The sequence below is a fragment of the Podarcis tiliguerta genome (genome assembly GCF_965153285.1).
Source record: "Podarcis tiliguerta genome assembly, chromosome: 10".
NCBI lineage: Eukaryota > Metazoa > Chordata > Lepidosauria > Squamata > Lacertidae > Podarcis > Podarcis tiliguerta.
The window spans coordinates 14,857,067-14,880,624 of NC_139543.1; the positions used below are offsets into that span (position 1 = coordinate 14,857,067).

Below are 23,558 nucleotides of genomic sequence, written 5' to 3' on the forward strand. Positions count from 1 at the left end.
TAGTGGGCTCAGATGTACCATTTAAAAATAGTTCCACATGGTTTAGTATAGATCAGATTCCCAAACTTTGGTCTGTGGACCACCGGTGATCCACAAGTTTCATCCAGGTGGTCCTCAGCATGTTGGTGTTTTTGTGGCCGAAGATGGGAGATGGCACATCCATTGGATTACATCGTTGTATTTTATTTTAACTGTGTTTTTTATTTCTCAGTTTGAATTCTATGGAGGTCAGAGTGCGATAAATAAAATACAATATCTGAGAAATAAAAGATGCAATCAAAGACAATTAAAATCACCCAGCATAGTATGTTGCAAGCAGAACAATGATTAAGTGGTCCACCAAGACCTTTGGCAATTTCCAAGTGGTCCATGGAACCACTGTTTGGGAACCACTTGTAAAGATCTAATGGTTCACTATGTTGTTGTTGTTGTTTAGTCATTTCCAACTCTTTGTGACCCCATGGACCAGAGCACGCCAGAACACTCCTGTCTTCCACTGCCTCCCACAGTTTGGTCAAACTCATGCTGGTAGCTTCGAGAACACTACCCAACCATCTCGTCCTCTGCCGTCCCCTTCTCCTTGTGCCCTCCATCTTTCCCAACATCAGGGTCTTTTCCAGGGAGTCTTCTCTTCTCACGAGGTGGCCAGAGTATTGGAGCCTCAGCTTCAGGATCTGTTCTTCCAGTGAACACTCAGGGCTGATTTCCTTAAGAATGGATATGTTTGATCTTCTTGCAATTCATGGGACTCTCAAGAGTCTCCTCCAGCACCATAATTCAAAAGCATCAATTCTTCGGCAATCAGCCTTCTTTATGGTCCAGCTTTCACTTCCATACATCACTACTGGGAAAATCATAGCTTTTACTATACGGACTTTTGTTGGCTATAGTTTAGCATTATAAGGCTATAGTTTAGCATTATATAGTTTAGCATTGTAAGAGTAAGCTGTGGTGAGCCTCAGCCTCATCAACTCTCCTCTCCACCCTCTTCCTCCAGCATGGACACAGAAAAGTGTTCAGAAGCTTTCGTTTTCATTTTTTAATTGACTTCAGTTTGCCATGTCATCCCAGCTGACTGTGACTGATCTTAACTATGCTTACTGGAAACAGGCCAACTTCAAATGGTTGTTTAGGAAGCTGCCCTGTTTCTACTAACCACAATACATTAACTGCAATTTCGGGTTCAGACAAACTGCATATCCTTCGAGATCCTGGTCCCAAGTTGTTTAGAGCTGCCTTCTCCACCAGCTGTGGCTTCCAGGGTAAACCCACAGCAATTGTGATTTTATGTCTTTTAAACCTCCCAATTTCATCTTATTTTCACATATCTGCAGATTTTCCTTGGTACCCCTCTCTCTCTCCAAAAAGAACTACATCAAAAACCAGGACTGATTGCAAACACATAAAAGATGGAGGTTTGGTCAACATACGCAAAAATGCCAAAATAATTTATGTTCTTGGTGAAGCATCCAGGAGAATAGGGCAAAGGACGCCAGAACATTGTGTTCTTTGTAGGTGATGAATGATCACCATCTACCCATGTAAACAGCTGTCCTCGAGTTTTCTCTGTACAAAGGTAAGTAGCTTGCCTTTGATCATCTGGGATGACAGAGAGACCTCTCAGTGCATCACAAGATTGCCTACTGGCATTACTGAATGTGGTAAATAATGTGTTCTGTTCCTGGCGTTGTACACATTAGACAATTGGCTCACCCCATTTGTGACTCAAGCCCAACCTCTATTTCCAGGCAGACACCAGTTGACATTATTAGAACTTGACTACGTATCATCAGAGGTCGCAACAACAGAGAATTTAATGAGCTGTGCTCTCTAAATCTCTTTCGCAGAGGATGAATCTGATATGTTCTCCTTCCTTTTTCGAGAGTGGTGACGGAAGAAGCATGACTCAGTTAAAGGAAGCTGCTTTATACAACGTCAGACCATGGACTCCTCTATCTACACCAGGGGTGAGGAACATTTTACCAGCACATAAGCTAACTTGTCTCATGAGCAACCCTTCAAGAGGCACATGTCAATGGTGGGCAGGGCCGAAGTGGGCAATGATGTGCTTAGCTTTGTACAGTAGGCTACATTCCTGCCAAATTCATCACCATCCTCATCATTTGTTTATATGCCACCCATCTGACTGGGTGGTCCCAGTCACTCTGGGCAGCTTCCTACAAATTCTTCTTTGGCAATCACTCATAGCTGAGTAAGATTGTCTTCCATGGGGTTTTTCGAAGATGCCTGTGCGTAAATTTGTTTTATGTGTGGAGATTAGTGTACGCTGACCAATGCAAGTTTTCGCAGTAAGACTCTGATGACAATCGGTAGATTCTTATCTGTTGCAGCTTTCATCAGCCTTCACAGCCGTTGTAACAAACCGCTTGTTATCTTCCGCCTGTTCTGCCATTGAGGACTTCTTGGATCATTCTTTGTCTAGCTCCTCCCCTTTGACCTTACCACTTTGAGTGACCCTGCTGGGAGTCCCGACAGCTTCGCTCACAAGGATCACAGGAACGTGCAAACCCACACACCATGGCAAGGTGATGATCCAGCGAGTGAGCCAACAAATTAAACCACGGAAAAACTTCAAATATTAAAAACTTCCCTACGCAGGGCTGCCTTCAGATGTCTTCTAAAAGTCAAATACAATGGTACCTCGCGTTACAAACACCTCGGGTACAAACACTTCGGGTTACAGACTCCACTAACCCGGAAGTAGTACCTCGGGTTAAGAACGTTACCTCAGGATGAGAACAGAAATTGTGCGGCGGCGGCGCAGCGGCGGTGGGAGGCCCCATTAGCTAAAGTGGTACCTCAAGTTAAAAATGGTTTCAGGTTAAGAACGGACCTCCAGAACAAATTAAGTTCGTAACCAGAGGTACCACTGTACAGTGGAACCTTGGTTCTCAAACGCCTTGGTACTCAAGCATTTCGGCTGCCAAACGCCAAAAACCCAGACGTTGCAAGAACCAAGGTACCACTGTAGTTGTTTATTTCCTTGACATCTGATGGGAGGACATTCCACAGGGTGAGTGCCGCTACTGAGAGGGCCCTCTGCCTGGTTCCCTGTAGCCTCACAATGAGGGAACCACCAGAAGGCCCTTGGAGCTGGATCTCAGTGTGTGGGCTAAATGATTGGGGGGGGGGAGAGATAGGGGCATTCCTCATCCCTGCTTTCATTGCCCATCTCCAGTAACACCACAGGAAATATCCAAAAGGTGTCAATGTGAATCCCACGGCCAGAGTCCAAGGAGCAAATATTATAGTGAGATGAACATAAACTCTGCAGGGCCATTTCTCAAAGTGCAGAAGCACAGGAAACATGTAGATGTGCAAGGCAAAACATTTTTATTGTGCACAAAAAATGGATTCTACAGGAAGTCCCTAACGGGGTGATACTCTGTGTGTGCTTACTTGGAATTAGGTTCCATTGTGTTCTGTGGGATTTACTCCCTAGTAAGTGTGTTTAGGGTTGCAGCCTAACAGTGATTTCCATTGAAATCAGCGGAAACCATTAATTTCAATAGGTCTACTCTGAGTGCAATTAGTTGGATATCACCCAAAGTGTAGACATTCGTTGTGTTCACATTCATAGAATGTTTACCTTTCCACACCCAGAAATGATCGCTGCAGAAGGAATTCAGCTTTTCTTATCTTTACGATAACCATCGGAGCCAGTATAATTTTTTCATTTAAATTAATAAAGTATCTCTATTATACGAGCACAATAGCCATGCAAATGAAATAACTGGGGAAGATATAACATAATAGAGATCCACCCTGCCAAAAATATCTGCACACGGCTGCACCTGCTGAGATTTAAGTAACTTTCCCTCTTACGTTCTAATTAAAATGTCAGTATCTTTCCTTGGGACTGGGAGAGCACTGGCGTGTTCAAGAGTCAAAGAGGACAGAAGTGGAATGTTCTTTAAATGATATCTGAGGATTGTGAAGCCAAGGTATCTTCTGCTCTGGGAAAGCCTAGAAGGACATCTAGTGGACTGGAATGCTTTTCACTATCCTTTCAACGCAGCCCATGATTTTTTGTCGATGCCAGTCTCTAATAAATCACAGCCGCAGAAAGTGACATGCAAAACAGACAGCCCAAAGATAATGCTGCTGACTCTGGAATGGGAGCCCTATTCACTTTGCCTGTGATTTAAAGCCAATGAACCGGTTTCTGACACCCAACAGTTTGAAGGTACGGATTTAAAATATTGGCCTCAAGCGCCGGAACGATAAATTCGTATATTTATAGGATATTTAAGCGCCGCTTCTAAAATGTGCACATGGTTTTAACACCCGTTCATTATGCTCACAGTTTATGGGCAAGAGATAAGGGCAACTAAAACATTGCTTTCGTGGCATAAAATATTTTGGACGGGTGTATCCTGTTCCTGGGATTTCGCAATGGGATTTGTTTCAGTTGCCCCGAACCAGCTAGGGAGCTCTTGAACAATTTGTGAGTCGAGGACCTGCCACCCGCTTGGAGATAAATAAGACACGGGACACATAGGTTAATGGGCTAAATATGGCCACAACTTTATTGGTTACAATGAGTGAGTGGTATTGGCTGAGGCATTGGATCAAACAGACTATACTTGACCCGACCCCATCCAGCAGGAAGTTATTTTGAGAGTTAACAACCAGTGGGAGGAGCTTGTTGATGCAAATACAACTGAAGCTTCCCCTGATGTTACCACGGGCTATGCCATGGCCCTAGCCACCAGCAGGGCATTGGACAGGATCCACAACCACCGGATCCCTTTAACAGAATACCCAAAAGGAGGGGAAGGTGATGGCCACAACCTGCCCTCCAACAGACCACACATATCCCAATGCCTAATCACCAATACCCAAAAAGTTGTGGCGATTTGCTACAAGGTAGGTGTGAAAACCAAGAGGCTGGTGCCAATTTGCCATATTGGATAAAAATTCCTACCATGCTAGTCCCATGGGTTACCTGAGAGGCGAGGTCCAAGTCCAGTCTGTGGTCAAAGGTGCAATGTGGAGGCAGTCTGTAGTAGCTGAAGCTGGGTGCAGGGCAGGGAGTCGGGTGAAGTCAGGAACAGGTTTGCAAGCAGGGAGCCAGGGCAGGTCAGGAGCTCAGGCAGGAAAGCAGGACAGAGTTCAGGCAGGAACTGGCAACCTACAATGTTGCTCCCGCAACTTGGGACTGGGGCTGGCCGGCTTTTATCTGCCCCGAGGCATAGGGCGGCCCCAGACCACAGGTGACTCGCCTCTCCTGACCTGGAGGCAAGCACTCCTCCTGCGGGAACTTAGTTCCCTCCGCCTCTCTGCCCTGAGCCTCTGCAGCTCAGGAGAGGCTGGAGGGTTACCGGACCCAGAGGCAACCTCAGCTTCCCCTGACAGGGCTGAGAGTGGAGCAGCTGCAGGCAATGGGTCCTCCATCACTTCAGGAGCTAGAGCAGACTCAGCTGATGCTTGCACCTGAGGATCCAGCACAGCTGAGGAACCTTCAGGCTCAGGCCCCAGCCCCAGCTCAGCTGGTTCTGAAGGCGGGGAATCCTGTGCAGGCTGGGATCCCTCAGGTTCAGCATCCGAGTCCGAATCCCAGGCCATCACAGCAACCAAGGCAACCAACCCAGGTCCATAGCAAAGTCAAAAGAGGAGATATGACCTAAAGGGTGGGTGGGAGGGTGATCCGTCACTAAACCCCGCCCCCCAGGCCAAGCTGATTGGCTGGCTGCGGGGTGCGGCACGGCAGCATGGTGTCCCCCTGCTAACGCAGGAGCTGGCTTGGAGCTGCTTGGAGATAAATAAGACAAGGGACACATGTATTTTAGGATACCGGGCTAAATATGGCCACAACTGGATAAGGAATTCTTGCACAGGAACAGGTGCAGGAATCTCAGCTAAAGCACCCATGACAGATGGCGTCCAACTTCTGCTTAAAAACCTCCAAGGAAGAATCGAGAAAAGGCATTCACACATGCGCACGCATCTGGGTTGAGACCTTTGTGCTTGGGAAAACTTGTTCGACAAAATCGTAGTTTGGGAATGTGCCTCCTCTCACTCACGCACCTATCCCTCAAGCACGTTGGCCTGTTTGCCAGGTTTTTTTTTCTGTATTTGTCAAAATTGGGCTATTAAGATGGCTGAGCCTATCCTTTGGAACTGACTCCTACTGCATATCAGACAGGTGCCTTATGTCTTGTCTTTTTGGCCTGCAAAAGCCTTTTCTCTTTCAACAAGCATTCTAAAATCTTTATTCTAGTAGGTTTCAGTGCTTTTCCCCCATTAAAAAATATATTTAGGGGTACTCTCATTTTCCTACTTATATTGAAATACTGCCCTTCAATGAGGCCAAACTTAGATTCACAAAATGTTTAGGGCAGTGCCAGATTTAGTACCTCATGTTACGTCCTTTTTATGCTACGTTCTTTCAGGTTACATCCCACAGCGACCCGGAAGTACCGGAAAGGGTTACTTCCGGGTTTCACCACTCGCGCATGCGCAGATGCACAAAATGACATCACATGCATGGGCAGAAGTGGCGAATCGCAACCCGCGCATGTGCAGACACGCCACTGTGGGTTGCGTTCTTTTCATGTTGCAAATGGGCCTCCAGAATGGATCCCTTTCGCAACCAGAGGTACCACTGTATAAGCTAAACAAGCTATAGCTTAGGGCCCCACTCTCTTGAGGGCCCCCCCAAAAAATTAAAGGAGGGGGGGAACTGGATGTCCATTTCCAAAATATAAGATAAAAAACAAATAAAATAAAACCTACATACAGAAACAGTGTTTTGTGTTGTGTAGGGTCCTCTGATGTACGTCATGGGCCCCGCCTGCTAGCCTGCTCCCTAAAATGTCACATTTTTTTTATGTGCAAATGGCCTTAGAGACCTATCAGGTCCATAAATTACCATATACAGTGGTACCTCGGGTTAAGTACTTAATTCGTTCCGAAGATCCGTTCTTAACATGAAAGTGTACTTAACCTGAAGCACCACTTTAGCTAATGGTGCCTCCTGCTGCTGCTGCACCGCCAGAGCACGATTTATGTTCTCACCCTGAAGCAAAGTTCTTAACCTGAAGCACTATTTCTTGGTTAGCGGAGTCTGTAACCTGAAGTGTATGTAACCCGAGGTACCACTGTAGCATATATTCAACACAAAAAACAGCGACAATTTGTTGTTGACGAAGGACAGCTGGATATATAAAGGACCCCATTACTTTCAGTAGCTTAGGGCTTCATCAAACCTAAATCCAGCCCTGGTTTAGGGGTATGCATACCCCTGCGTCCCCCCCAGAAAAAAGCACTGGTTGGTTTCATGTCTTATAATGGATTTGGCTTTATGTACATGCTGTTGTTTTAAACTATTTTTATATTTATGATTCTTTAACTGATTTTTGGTTTTTTGGTTTATTTTTTTGAAGTATTCAATCCTTTCAACTTTTTCATACATGTCACAGTTCCATACCTGTAATTCAATTGCAGATTGCTTCGGTGTGCCTCACGGGAAGAGATTCATAAATGAAATAAATAACAAGCGTACATTATATCTGCCCTTTCAACAATAAGCCACAGGGATTTTTCCTGGCACAAAAATTGCTTGCAAGCATCAAAATGCAGCCCACACAAAAGACAGCAGAATCAATTTTGTAATCTGGTAATGTGCTTCTAATAGCAGGTAGGTGGATAATGTGTGTGGAGGGAAAGATCCTATATGCAAATATTCATTTCGCGTGACACCTTGAATTCCTAAGTCTAATAGTACAGAAATCAATAAGAATAACAATAATAATTTCGTGAGGCTTCCGAGGGGGAAGAACTTCCATAGCAACAATGAAAACTACAGAACCTATCGTGAGATAAGCAAATATAGTGGATATTTCAGGAAGTTATTTAATAAAACTGTCACCCCCGAATTGATTTTTTGTCTGAACAGAGATAACTCCATTTTCAGAATCTGCTGCTTTGGACTGTTGCTATTGTGTCCAGAACAGAAGATAGGAATTTAGTGCTCTTATATGAGCCAAACTACATGTGACCATAAACACAATGTTGTCAGATGTACGTCTCAACTCCCCACCAAAAAAAGTTATAAATAGGTGCCACATTGAGGAAGAGGATTGGGACTGAAACAGTGGATAAGAATGTGAGTTCATCCTGTCCGCTACCACAGTTTTGATGACTATCTCCCTGGCCCCATGATGAAAGGATCAGAACCACTTCTGTGTGATGGGATTTACGATGGGATTTATCCAGTGGGTGTGTGAGTGTTTGTTTGAATCATAATTAATAATAATTATTTATTATTTATGCCCCACCCATCTGGTTGGGATTCCCCAGCCACTCTGGGCGGCTCCCAACAGAATATTAAAAACACGACAAAACATCAAACATTAAAAAGTTCCCTAAACAGGGCTGCCTTCAGATGTCTTATAAAAGTCAGATAGTTGATTATTTCCTGGACATCTGATGGGAGGGCATTCCACAGGGTGGGTGCCATTACTGAGAAGACCCTCTGCCTGGTTCCCTGTAACCTCACTTCTCGCAGGGAGGGAACCGCCAGAAGGCCCTCGGAGCTGGACCTCAGTGTCCGGGCTGAACCCAGTCAGATGGGCTGGGTATAAATAATAAAATTATTGTCAATATGGAATAGCACGCCCCTATTTTCATAGGAGGAATGTTGAAGGGTATGTCGGTTGCAAACTAATGAAGCAACATGGCTTTTCGCACAATGACCATTGCCCCACACCTTGTGATGAACTACACCCCCATGGTAGCGATTTTGTGCTGGTGCTCATGACATTTCCCCAACTTTCCAAATAAGAAGGACACAGGAATAACTGGCAATATGTTCTGGGCTTCTGTTCAGACACATTGCCAACTCCTAAGGTTCTGTGATGGGTCTAGAGTGGAAAGAAAAGACCAGTTCAGAGTTCACGTGTTACCCCAAACCTTCAGTCTCCTCAAGTGAAGTACAGTGGTACCTCGGGTTAAGAACTTAATTCGTTCTGGAGGTCCGTTCTTAACCTGAAACTGTTCTTAACCTGAGGTACCACTTTAGCTAATGGGGCCTCCTGTTGCTGCTGCCGCCACGCGATTTTTGTTCTCATCCTGAAGCAAGGTTCTTAACCCAAGGTACTATTTCTGGGCTAGCGGAGTCTGTAACCTGAAGCGTCTGTAACCTGAAGCATCTGTAACCCGAGGTACCACTGTATTATTCAAGGTGATGGTGTCAGGAGGGCTGATGACATCCGCCATACCCAGGGTGTCCAGAAAAAAAGGGACATCCCTTTTTCTTTCACAAGAGCACGGCAACCATTTTGGGTACAGTGATCTCATGTGATTTGGTGCCGAGATCTCAACCCAGAAAGAACCTTTTTCAGAGCCACAACAACATATATTGTTGGATGCCAGGCAAGCATGGCTTCAAAAATAAGTGTGTCTTTAGGACTCAGTGCTCATGCGTGTGTCTCGTGACTCGCGCAGGAGGACAGGAGGGAAGACAAGCATCCTTGTTTGGGGACTCAAGATGTTGGAGGGTATGCATCTACGAGCTCCATAAGTCCTAGGGTCAGCTGTAGGCCCTACAACATAATGTCCAGACCCTCTAAGTGTCCCTATTTCCCAGGGACAGTCCTGGATTTACAGAAGCTATCCCAGTTTTAGATTTGATCCTGGACTTTCCTGCTTTACCATAGGACATCCCTATTTTCATCGGAGAAATATGGGAGGGTATGGAGTTATGCAGCCCATGAGCCAAGGAGATTATTATTATTGAATAGGACATCCCTATTTTTACATGGTAGGGTATGAATGTCTACATACCCTCTACAACTAATTCAGAATCCGGCAGCTAGACTGGTGATTGGGGGCAGCCGTCAAGACCACATAAAACCGGTCTTGAAAGACCTACATTGGCTCCCAGTACCTTACCGAGCACAATTCAAAGTATTGGTGCTGACCTTTAAAGCCCTACACAGCCTAGGCCAGTATACTTGAAGGAGCATCTCCACCCCCATCGTTCTGCCCAGACACTGAGGTCCAGCTCCAAGGGCCTTCTGGCTGTTCCCTCACTGTGAGAAGTGAGGTTACAGGGAACCAGGCAGAGGGCCTTCTCGGTAGTGGCGCCCACCCTGTGGAACGCCCTCCCATCAGATGTCAAGGAAATAAACAACTACCTGACATTTAGAAGACATCTGAAGGCAGCCCTGTTCACGGAAGTTTTTAATGTGTGACATTTTAATGTATTTTTAATCTTTGTTGGAAGCCACCCAGAGTGGCTGGGGAGACCCGCCAGATGGGCGGGGTACAAACATTATTATTATTATTATTATTATTATTATTATTATTATTAGTGGTCTGGACAATTCCTGCCTGTCAGTAGTTCTGGTCTGGTTCTGTCAGGAAACCACAGAACACTGGCCTTATTTCCAATAATTTTTTGGAACCTGAATTAAATCTAGTTCAAAAACAAAAACAAAAAAAAACCAAACTGACCAATGGGTCCCTATTGCATTAGTCCAGCTTTGCAAATAATATCAGCTCATTTTGACCGCCTGCTTTCTGCTCTTTATACAACTCTTGCAATTTTTCTACATGGACACACGAGGGTGATATAACACCAAATTTACTGTTTCACTTTAAGCATCCAGGAATCTCTCAACACTCTTACTGCTGCTGCTGCTCTTGTTGTTTAATCTACCCAACAGTTTAAAAGATCCTCGAACAAGTGAAACATTATGCATTTAGGGTTGAATAAGTTGGTGACAATTAGGAGCTCAGCTTCTGGTTTAATTCCTGTCGACCAGTCCACATATTGCTACACAAGCAGCGTGAATTTAATTCACAATACTCTCAAGAGCATAAGGATAGCCCTGCTGGATTAAACCAAAGGTCATCAGATCCTGTTGCCACAGTGGTCAAGTAGACCAAGTAAAAAATTAAGGGACAATCCTTTTTAAAAGTTGTGTGCTGATTTACTGATAAAGATACAGCAAAGTACAAGAGCATTAAACATAAAAAAATAAAAAAAATTAAAACAATTGTGTGCATCTCCCATGCAGTATATTGAACCCATTCACAGTTTTCTGGGGCTGAGTTAGGGCAGCTGTGTTGAGTGTTAAGACCTTTAAACCTCCCCCCTAAATAAATTCACACTTGACTCAAATTTTGGTTTGGTTTTTGGCAGAATTTTGGCCACAACTTTATTGATTACAGCAAGTGACTGGTTGCATAGGCTCTGGTTCGACTAGCTCCCTGCACCATTGCAGGTAGAGCTGACCCAGGGCAGCAGCATAGGTCAGCCTAGGGTGAACACCTGGATAAGCAGAAAGCCGGGAACAGGCTATCTCCACCACCCAAATGCCCCCCTGGACTCAGGCACGGGCACAACCCCCTCACAGGAGTTGACCAAACCATTGAGTCCCTGAATTCCTTTAACAGAATACCCTTCACATAGGGATGGCGAGAGCGTTCCCCCATCCCTATCACCTGAACCAGAGCCTATCCGCAAACTTACAAGTTGTGACGATTTGCTACATGGCAGGTGAAACCCAAATGGCACCAGCCAATCAGCGAAGTGGGGAAAATTCCTGCCGTGCCCCTGTCCCAACGACAGACGACACACGACGGCATAGCAAGGTCAAGCGCAAAGTCCTAAATATAGGGAGAGGTGGGCAGGTGTTCCGATGCACGCACTGAAAGAGGAAGCTCTGGGTCACGTGCATAGGTATATATAGGTCCCTTGATCCGTTTAGCTTGCGTCCCATTGGCCTGATTAAGACCAGCATCAAGGGACCTACCAATCAGGTGTTGTGGCTATTCAATCAATCCCACCCACAACACAGGGTTTGGTTGCCAGGTCTCACCGCAACACGTGCTCTCTTTAAGGGAGTAACCGATTTCCCTACTCTGTGGAGGCAGTCCTCTATTTGAAGGGGTCCTCTATCTGAAGAGTTGTCCAATCCAAGTCTGCTTTAAAGGACCGTAAGAAAGGAGACCAGCAGGTGCTTAGAAGTTGCCAACCACCTGGTCAGCAGGCTGAGGTCTCCTGGTCACAGTCTTGTTCCCCCACTATGGTGAGATGTATTGTATTTCTGTTTAAATTATAGCAATTGCTTCTATTCTAAACTGGGGCTATACACCGGAGCCAGCTGAAGTCTGGATCTCAAAGTGAACTGGGCTGTTAAAGAATTTAAAGTGGATTGGTAATACTTTCCTAATGTCTCAACAAATGAAACTGATCTGGAGAAAATGTAACTTGAAAAAAGAGACATTGCACATACTTTTGTAAAACAAGAGATCTTTAATAAAAATAAAAATAATTATAGGCTTTAAGCAGAGACGTCACCTTGCCAACAAAGGTCCGTATAGTTAAAGCTATGGTTTTCCCAGTAGTGATGTATGGAAGTGAGAGCTGGACCATAAAGAAGGCTGATCACCAAAGAATTGATGCTTTTGAATTATGGTGCTGGAGGAGACTCTTGAGAGTCCCATGGACTGCGAGAAGGTCAAACTTATCCATTTTGAAGGAAATCAGCCCTGATGCTCACTGGAAGGACAGATCCTGAAGCTGGGACTCCAATACTTTGGCCACCTCATGAGAAGAGAAGACTCCCTGGAAAAGACCCTGATGTTGGGAAAGATGGAGGGCACAAGGAGAAGGGGATGACAGAAGACGAGATGGTTGGACAGTGTTCTCGAAGCTACCAGCATGAGTTTGACCAAACTGCGGGAGGCAGTGGAAGACAGGAGTGCCTGGTGTGCTCTGGTCCAGGGGGTGACAAAGAGTCAGACACGACTAAACAACAACAACATGCCAGCTTCACCATTTCCTTCATTGGGTGAAGGAATTTTATTTTCCATATAAACAGGACTCAGTTTTTGCACACACACACACACACGCACACCTTTTAATTGTTCTCAGAGACATGGAAGGAAAGGAATAGGAAAAGCCAGGACGTTCTGGGATCAGATCAGAAACTGGAACAGCTTTTGTAATTCCAGGTCTGTCCCTGGAAAATTGGGAAACTTGGAGGGTACATTACGGGTATGTTGTAGTTCAGCAACCTCCTGAGGACCAAAGATTCCTCACACCTGGAACTCAGCAGCAAATATAAAGTTTTAAGTGTGTTTTAAGTGCATTACACAAATGAGACACTAGATGGTGATGGTGAGCTTAAGGCAAACTTGATACATTTTTCAAAACTTTTTTTTAAAAAAAAGCATTTTCACAGTGTTTTTTTATATGTGTCTAGATACCACCTTGGCCTAGGCAAATCAGACTTGCCTGAAGAAAAGTGAGCAGTATCCGTCCAATAAATGATGCTTATTTGCCTTTAGGAGAGAGAGAGAGAGAGATTTGTTTTCATTTCCCACCTGACCCCACTATATAATTATAATGTAGGTTCCTCTTGCCCACAAAAGCCCCTAGTTCTTCCTCAGCAACCTGTGTAAATAACGCAGCTGAGCAAACTGCCGCTTACCTAAATTAAATGCCAGTAAGCCTGGGGGATTTTAAAGTAAGATAGTCATAAAACTGTATTAAGTTCTCAAAGTCATTATAAATGAAGATAGAAAGCTTACCATGAGGAAATCCCTCTTGGGCACGGTACCTAATAAACTCCTACGCAGCTGCCTTTCAGTGTAAACAAAGTGAAGGAAGTCGCTCCTCAATTTACCTCACAAAGTACCATTAGTAAAAGGGCAGTCGTATTTGTGACAGGGTTGGGCAGGAGGTTGTGCTGCTAAATGGGTGGGTGATTTGTAGAAGACGTCCAGTTGAAAGGCGGTGATGAATCAGGGTTGCTAGACATCTGGTCGGGGCTGGGAGAGAAATCCAAGCCTGTTTTCATCTTAATTAGCAACTATCCGATCCCCACTTCTCAAACCGAGATGAAAACAGAAACACAAAGCCATCCTTGGACGATCACACTTCTCAAAATTGTGTGGCACAGTTCTCTGGCCAAGCAATGCATATGAAAACGTGCAATGGGAGAGGTGTTCAAATGCACACGTTAGTGAAAATAGCACACAAAGGTACATTATATTAAAGGTAAAAGTAAAGTTACCCCTGCCCATACGGGCCAGTCTTGACAGACTCTAGGGTTGTGCGCCCATCTCACTCAAGAGGCCGGGGGCCCGCGCTGTCCGGAGACACTTCCGGGTCACGTGGCCAGCGTGACATCGCTGCTCTGGCGAGCCAGAGCCGCACACGGAAACGCCGTTTACCTTCCCGCTAGTAAGCGGTCCCTATTTATCTACTTGCACCCGGGGGTGCTTTCGAACTGCTAGGTTGGCAGGCGCTGGGACCGAACAACGGGAGAGCACCCCGCCGCGGGGATTCGAACCGCCGACCTTTCAATCGGCAAGCCCTAGGTGCTGAGGCTTTTACCCACAGCGCCACCCACGTCCCGACGTACATTATATTAGAGGAAACTGATTGCAAAAAAAAGTGTGTATTGGTTAAAACTGCATGCAGTAACAGATCCGTTGGGAGAAATTCACACTAAAATGCTGGTGGGTTCTCACTAGGGCTTTGGTTTTTTTAATGGAAATTTCTGTAGAAATGCGTAGAACAGAATTTCAGTCTGGAAAAATGACAGCGAAACCAAAATTGACAGATACGGCTATCCTTACATCTGACCTCCAAAGACTTGTGACTTTTGTTGGTTGCGAACAGAAAGCCTTGAGAGATTGCCAGGCTACTGCTTAGAAGCATTGTAGGTTTGTTTGTTTTTCATTCATGGTATATAAATTAACAAAAAACCCAAAAAACCCACCCAATTCTTTTTTAAAAAATACTGTAGCTCTTGTTTGTATTTCAGTCTATTTCTTTATTGCGATGTGCTTTTATTTTGGTTGTTTTTGTGGATCATTTTCTTCAGTTGCCTTAAGTGGTGTTTAAAGTGGTAAAACCACTGCTTACATATCCTCATGACCACTGCTCCATGTGCATTTTTCTAACCTATGGGTTGTGCTGAAGTCAGATTATCCGGGATCACTGTCCTACGTTGTTATTCACTTACTACTTCGGCACCATGAAGGCCTAAAAAAAGTTTTACTGCTTAGCCCACAGGATAGCATCTATTACTTTGTTGCAACTATAGACTTCTTATACTTCTACGGACTTTAAAGATTGACAGACGTGTGGTCATTTGATTTCCAATATATTAGAGAATTTACAAGTGTACACGTTTTGTTTTTGTTGTACTAAATCATGTAGCGTATTTTTCTCTCTATAAGATGCACCAGACCACAATACGCACCTAGTTTTTGGAGGAGGAAAACAAGAAAAAAAATATTCTGAATCTCAGAAGCCAGAACAGCAAGAGGGATCGCTGCGCAGTGAAAGCAGCAATCCCTCTTGCTGTCCTGGCTTCTGGGATAGCTGCGCAGCCTGCATTCGCTCCATGAGATTCACACACATTTCCCCTTACTTTTTAGGAGGGAAAAAGTGAGTCTTATAGAGCAAAAAATACGGTATATCATGCAATAAGACTTGCAGTGCTATGTAGTATACTGGTCTTCGTGTTGCTTGTATTGTGTGTTGCAGCTGATTAGAGTCAGACTCACGGGCCACCACTTTCCCACCTCTGATCTATAGCTTTGGGAATTTCCTGCTGGCAGTCTCTCTCTTTGTGTAGGTGGGGGGTTTTCTGGGAAAGTGCCGCGTTCTCTTTAGCTGGAGGTTTGTCAGGGAGCAACTGGGGAAATCACAGGTCACATGTGATTCCCACGAGGTGCTGAATGATCCCATTTGAACTCTTATCTCAGTCTTCATGTGCAACCTTAACATGCCTTTCTCCTGAAAATGACTCAACTCCGCAGAGTTCCCCTTCGCCTGGGGATGTAGCGACATGTTACGCCAACCAGCCAAACAACTGCTTCTTATTTTATTTTTTTGCCATGCAAGAAACAAACTGGCTGTTCTAAACATCACCTGTGAATAGGTAGGTTTGATGCATAAGACAGCAGAAGCAATTCTCTGTACTTCTGTTAAAGGGCCCTGATTTTTTGTTTTGCAACGGACTGACCTACCCCATGAAAAATGTGGAAAGAAATCAAATAGGGAGAGAGACTTCACTGCTTTGGAATAAAAAGCAGTACGGGCTGAACTTCTTTCTGGAGCAGTTTTAATGTTGTTACCCTTTGATCGGCCATTTGACATAAACCTGAAACAGATCTTTTTAGGTAAATTTCCTCTTATCTGTTACCTCCATGCCAGGAAAAGTGTCAGCTGCTCAACAGTTGCTTGCTGCATGACTGGTACCTTTCCTGTGCTTTTAACAGCAAACAAATAAACCCCTGCAGCAGTGATTTAGGGGATATTATCCCCTTCCTGGGATGTGGTCTAAACCACTGAGTCTAGGGCTTGCTGATCGGAAGGTCAGCGGTTCGAATCCCCACGGCGGGGTGAGCTCCCGTTGCTTGGTCCCCGCTCCTGCCAACCTAGCAGTTTGAAAGCATGGCCAAAAGTGCAAGTAGATAAATAGGTACCGCTCTGGCAGGAAGGTAAACGGCATTTCCGTGCGCTGCTCTGGTTCGCCGGAAGCGGCTTAGTCATGCTGGCCACATGTCCCGGAAGCTGTACGCCGGCTCCCTCGGCCAATAAAGCGAGATGAGTGCAGCAACCCCAGAGTCGGCCACGACTGGACCTAATGGTCAGGGGTCCCTTTACCTTTATAGGTGCCGATATTCCAAGGCAGCAGAAAAGACTTTTTACATATGTGACAGCAGCCGCCTGGATGCTATTAGCCCGGAGATGGAAAGAAGATAAAGTTCCTATCAGAGAAGAATGGCAAATCAAACTGTTGGACGATGTTGAAATGGCAAAGCTGACCAGAAAGTTCAGGAACCAAGAAGACCAGAACTTTAACAAAGAATGGGGAAAATTCATAATTTAACTTGGAGACCGCTGTAAGCAGATGAAAACATCAGCAGGATTACAATAACACTTGTAGTGTAGCAAATACTACAGAGACAATGGAGTGATATAAAATATAGATTATTTGAAGAGATGCAGTAGAAAAGGTTTAATAATAGTACCCAGGGAGGGGAAGGTGGGAAGTACAGAGATTCGGAGGAATCTGTCAATGTGGAAGTGTATTGTTATAATTTTATAGTTGTAAAACCAAATAAAAATGATTTTTTTAAAAAAAAAATTAAAAACACCAGGGGGTGGCAGCAGTTTCCTCAGACATGCACCGTTTCCAGAGACTCATAAGCCAGGAGGTTTTGCACCTCCGAAGCTAGTTTGCTGCCTTCAGCTGTGGTAGCAGTGCCGGATTTACGTATAAGCTAAACAAGCTATAGCTTAGGGCCCCACTCTCTTGGGGGCCCCAAAAAAATTTAAAGGAAAGAAAACCTGGATGTACACTTCCAAAATGTAAGATAAAAAAACAAATAAAATAAACCTACATACAGCAACAGTGTTTTGTGTTGTGTAGGCTCCTATTTGTTATGTGCAAATAGCTTTAGATACCTAAATGTAATGTAATGGGAATGTAAACAGCATTTCCATGTGCTCTGTTTTCCATCACGGCAGTGCTAAACAAGCTATAGCTTAGGGCCCCACTCTCTTGGGAGCCCCCCCAAATTTCACTATTAATATACTTGTATTTCAGTTCAACAATTAGTTTGATAAAATACATATTTTGTTATGTGCAAATGGCTTCAGATACCTGTTAGGTCCCTAAATTACCATATAGCATATATTCAACACAAAAAACAGCGACAATTTGTTGTTGACAAACGACAGCTGGACGTATAAAGGGCCCATTACATTCAGTAGCCTAGGGCCTCATCAAACCTAAATCCGGCCCTGTGTGGTAGAGGATGTTACCCCAGTGTTAACATCAGATTCATCTGTCAGCCAGGTTGGATTCTGTACATGGAGCAGGGGACGCCATCTTGTTCTTTGCCTCAGGCTGCAAAGTGGTTCCAGACCTGCTCCTGATGCTGTTGGACTCCAGTTCCCATCATCCCTGAACATTGGCCATGCTGGCAGGGGCTGATGGGAGCTGGAGTTCAGCAACTTATGGAAGAGGCACCAATTCTCCAGCCTGTGGTACAGGATGGCCTAACTCCCCCTGAACATGGTGCAAATGTGTCTGGACCTGCCAGAAGCACTCTTGAGAATAGCCTTATTTTTCATTTACACATGTGTAGAGCACTCCTGTGTTGATGCAGTAGGGGAGCCAGCAACATGTCACGATAACCTGATGTCTCAAGAGTTTAATGCTCCATTCATGTCCCTGCTCATCACTTTCTAATTAGAACATTCAAAAAATAATCATCATCATGTACTTGCCTGGAACTGTGTTGCATTGGTTTGACTGAAAGGGAAAACCCCAGATTTCTCCCATTCTTCTGCTACTGTAACGACTCTGTCAGGTGATTAGAATTAAACACCTCCCAGTTTAACAGCAGATGAAGTGCTAGGGGCACATTAGCAGCCAAGATCATTTACCCAGCCACTAATGAGGTATGACTGATACCGCTCCTCGAAAGATAATTTTCTTAGCTAATTGAACTGTAGTAGCTAATTAAAATGTAATAAATAACCCTCCTCCTTTGCCACCATAAAAATACTCCATGCCCTCCAATGCCGTTTGGGCTCGCTTGCCCACACATCCTGGAGCTTTGTTTGAGCCGTCAGTCAGCAATGATGGATTCCCTCCACTCTTTCAGTATTATTTGGCAATGCTGTTCCATAAAATTACTTCGCTTTTCCCAGAAAGGCTTCATCGCATGGAGGAAATCCACATCGCAGGTTTCCATGTCGCTACAAGCGCAGGGTGCTGCTCATGTGCCAATCCATCATCTGAGCAGGGATGACGGTGTTGAGCTAAGTTGGAAGGTGAAATCAAAAGAAGGGAGCTCCCTTTGCCATCCAAAATGGGTGCTCTAAATCACATGGGAAACCTTCATGAAAAGAGGAGATCAGTGCACTTGTCCCTGCTCCCCTTGCTTGTGTGTAGGGTTGACACATCATCAGTCACGGTCCGGTTTATGGATGATCAAAATCCTGACAGGGGACGTCAGGACAGGGGGAAAGATGGCAGAGTGGGAGCAGGAACAGGGGTCCAGAAGCCAGGAAGCCAAGAGTCCGAGGGTCAGAGAACTGGGAGTCAAGAAGCCAAGGGTCCGAGGGTCAAGAAGCAAGGAGTCACAAAGTCAGGGGTCCGAGGATCAAGAAGCAAGGAGTCACGAAGTCAAGGGTCTGAGGAGCAAGGAGCCAAGCACAGCACGGCAGGGAACGTGTTGCTGTGGCAAAGAGCCGAAGGGAAATGCTGACCTTATATCCCTTCCCAGCTCTTGTCACCAGGTCCTGTGAGTTACCAATCGGCCTCACCTGTGAGGCCACACCTTTTATCATATGTGGTGGACATGTAAGGTTATAAAAGCATTTTGGGAAATGATATATAGTGAACTGAAAAAAATGTTCAAATAACTTTAAAAAACAACAACAACCAGAAGCTTTCTTATTAGGAATTGTAGGTACCAACATTCCAAAGGAACAGAAAAGACTTTTTATGTATGCAACAACATGCTACTAGCCCAGAGATGGATAGAAGACAAAGTCCCTACCAGAGAGGAATGGCAAATGAAGCTGTTGGACTATGCCAAAATGACAAAACTGACTGGAAGACTCAGGAACCAAGAAGACCAAAACTTCAATAAAGAATGGGGGGAATTTATAATTTATCTAGGAGACCACTGGAAACAGATGAAAACTCTAGCAGGATTTTAATAACACTTGTAATGTAGCAAATATCATGGACAAGATGAAAAGATACAAAATATGGATTGTGAAAAAAATATGCAGTTAAGAGGGTGTACAATAGGATCCAAGAGACATGGGTGGCACTGTGAATTAAACCACAGAGCCTAGGGCTTGCCGATCAGAAGGTTGGTGGTTTGAATCCCCACGACGGGGTGAGCTCCCGTTGCTTGGTCCCAGCTCCTGCCAACCTAGCACTTCGAAAGCACATCGAAGTGCAAGTAGATAAATAGGTACCACTCCAGTGGGATGGTAAACGGCATTTCTGTGTGCTGCTCTGGTTCATCAGAAGTGGCTTAGTCATGCTGGCCACATGACCCGGGAGCTGTACGCCGGCTCCCTCAGCCAATAAAGCGAGATGAGCGCCGCAATCCCAGAGTTGTTCGTGACTGGACCTAACGGTTCCCTTTACCTTTACCTTTACCTTTACCTTTACCTTTACCTTTACCTTTACCTTTACCTTTACCTTTACAATAGGACCCATGGAGGGGAAGGTGGGAAGTCCAGAGATTTGGAGAAATCTCTAAATATGGATATGTAATTTGGATTGTTATAAACTAATATTTGTAAAACCAAATAAAAATTATTAATGGGGGGTGGGGGAAGAAGCCACACATGAAAAGGAAATTTAAAAAAAGGGTAGGGGTGAAGTAGGGCTGGGGGGCAGACTGGATTTGATGGGGCAGTGCACTGTTTACTCTAACAAGAACCTGCTTAATTTAAGGCATGAAGTTACTTGGGTCCTTTCCTAGAATGCAGTCATCTGCATTACCCTTCTAGCGATCTTTGCTCCTTGATGCCAAGTATCAGCCCAGTTTCCCCCCTGAAGTCTGAGATTTGCATCTCAACCATGTTGGGTGGTTGCTTTCCAAAACACGTGCAAACAGTCAAATGATCTGTTAACACCTTCAGAAAATGCCCGCTAACCAGTTCCCCAGTTGGGTGTTCCCCACAAATGGTTTTTCGGGCCAGACATTCCATTTGCGTGAGGAAGGGTTGGGGGAGAGAGAGAGAGAGAGAGAGAGAGAGAGAGAGAGAGAGAGAGACTGTAGCTCAGTGATATAATAAATAATATTTTTTTTATTTATACCCCGCTCAGGGCGGCTAACAACAAATTTAAAACACTTAATTGATGCAACAAGATACAGCATAAAATACAGTATAAAACGTGAATAACAATAAATTCAGAATTCAAAAATCAATTTAGGGGGAAAATCCATCCAATAAACATTAGATGATCACCAGGGCTAGCTGGCTAAATTAGACCTATGTGGGGCAGCGAGGAGACCAGGGGAGAATTAGCTGTGGGATCCCAGAGAGGGTAATCTTCATAAAAAGGGGAGCGGGAGGGAAGGAAGGGAAATAAAAGATCAAATTGTTCAAAAAGTTCAAATTGAAAGCCAGGCGGAATAGCTCTGTCTTACAGGCCCTGCGGAAGGAAGTTAAATCCTGGCAGATCATTGCTTTTGCATGAAGAAAGTTCCAGATTCAATCCCAGGTATCTCCAGGTTTGGGCTAGGAGAGAACCCTGCCTGAAACATGGAGAGCTTCTACCAGTCGGTGTTGACAATGCTGAGTTAGAGGGACCCAATATAAGACAGCTTCATGTGTCTCTGTGCCAGAAGAGACATATCATGTAGACCTCCACTGAGCCTCTTGGGCTTGCCAATCAGAAGGTCAGAGGTTTGAATCCCCGCGACAGGGTGAGATCCCGTTGCTCTGTCCCAGCTCCTGCCAACCTAGCAGTTCGAAAGCAAGCCAGTGCAGGTAGATAAATAGGTACCGCTGCAGCGGGAATATAAACAGCATTTCCGTGTGCTCTGATTTCCGTCACAGCAGTGCTGGATTTACATATAAGCTAAACAAGCTATAACTTAGAGCCCCACTCTCTTGGGAGCTCCCCCAAAATTTCACTATTAATATACTTCTTAATTGTATTTCAGTTCAACAGTTAGTTTGATAAAATACATATTTTGTTATGTGCAAATGGCTTCAGATACCTGTTAGGTCCATAAATTACCATATAGCATATTTGTTGTTGTTGTTCAGTCGTTTAGTTGTGTCCGACTCTTCATGACCCCATGGACCAGAGCACGCCAGGCACTCCTGTCTTCCACTGCCTCCCGCAGTTTGGTCAAACTCATGCTGGTAGCTTCGAGAACACTGTCCCACCATCTCGTCCTCTGTCGTCCCCTTCTCCTTGTGCCCTCCATCTTTCCCAACATCAGGGTCTTATTCAACACAAAAAACAGTGGGAATTTGTTGTTGACATATAAAGGACCCCGTTACCTTCAGTAGCTTAGAGCCTCATCAAACCTAAATCTGGCCCTGTGTCACAGTATTCTGTTGCGCCAGAAGCAGTTTAGTCATGCTGGCCACATGACCCAGAAAGCTGTCTGTGGACAAACGCCGAGTCCCTCAGCCTGAATGCGAGATGAGCACCACAACCCCTTAGTCGTCTTTGACTGGACTTAACCATCCAGGGGTCCTTTACCTTTACCTTTTTTGAAGATCTCCCTCCCCCCTCTGACTTCAGATATGCAGGAGTGGGCATCAATGTTATCTCTTATGATAGACAATTTTGAATGAGTTCCCCATTCACATATTTTGTTCACCATCTCCTGGTCAGGAAGAGCCTGTCTGAACATGGGATTTCAGAACCTGAAGCAATCTTTTTAAGAGTTGATTCAAAACCATAAAGGTAAAGGTAAAGGTACCCCTGCCCATACGGGTCAGTCTTGACAGACTCTAGGGTTGTGCACCCATCTCACTCAAAGAGGCCAAGGGCCAGTGCTGTCTGAAGACACTTCCGGGTCACGTGGCCAGCGTGACATCGCTGCTCTGGCGAGCCAGAGCTGCACACGGAAACACTGTTTACCTTCCCGCTAGTAAGCAGTCCCTATTTATCTACTTGCACCCGGGAGTGCTTTCGAACTGCTAGGTTGGCAGAAGCTGGGACCGAACAGCGGGAGCGCACCCCGCCGCGGGGATTCGAACCGCCGACCTTTCGATCGGCAAGCCCTACTTTACTCGTTTTAAATTTTATCATTCATTCCCTACAGGAGTCAACCCAAGGATAACTTACACTTTTTTATATAGCTTCCCAGATTAGCATATTTTATGTGTGTGGTGATGCTTGTGTACGGGTGGAGGCGGCGTAAAATTCTTCCGCTTGTCAAGCGTGGATGTGACTAATTTTGACTTCGTAAATCTGAAAGTGAACAGTATGCCCACCTAAGGCTGAGCAACAGGCTCTCTTTGTTATTTGCGTGCCAAGGCAGCCGAGCCACAAAGTTCCCAGGAGAACAATAAAATACACTGACACAAAGTATTTTGGTTTGTGTGTTCAAATAGGCCACAACTTTATTGGTTACAGATGTGAGCGGTTTGGCTTACGCATTGGGGTGAAGTCAGGCTATATCTTGACTCTTGTCCATCTGCAGCGACTCCACTTAAGGGTAAACCACCGATGGGGTCGCCCTATGACTTATGACTAGGGCTAGGGTTGGTGACATGGCCCTAGCCCACGTCCAGGCTTCGGACAGGATTCATACCCCAGATCCCTTTAACAGGATACCCTTCCTGAGGAGGAGCAGGTGAAGGCAACAAACCAGCACGACTCTTCAGGCTCTCTTTGTTATTTTGCTTACATAGCCCAAGCATTACATATTGGTTATCCAACATGGTGCCTTGCAGATATTGTTAGACTCCAACTCTCATCAGCCCTGGCCAGCATGGCCAACAGCCAAAGGTGATGTAGTTTGAGAACATGTGGAAGATATCACATTGA

At 45.0% G+C, this 23,558-nt stretch overlaps 1 long non-coding RNA gene across 1 annotated transcript; it reads left to right on the top strand.

Annotated features, from left to right (window-relative positions):
• The first annotated feature begins 1,849 nt into the window (after nt 1-1,849).
• Nucleotides 1,850-7,534, top strand: LOC310658366. The gene is made up of 2 exons (XR_014502278.1): nt 1,850-1,967; nt 7,471-7,534. It is a non-coding gene; the product is annotated as an uncharacterized lncRNA (long non-coding RNA).
• The last annotated feature ends 16,024 nt before the right edge of the window (nt 7,535-23,558 follow it).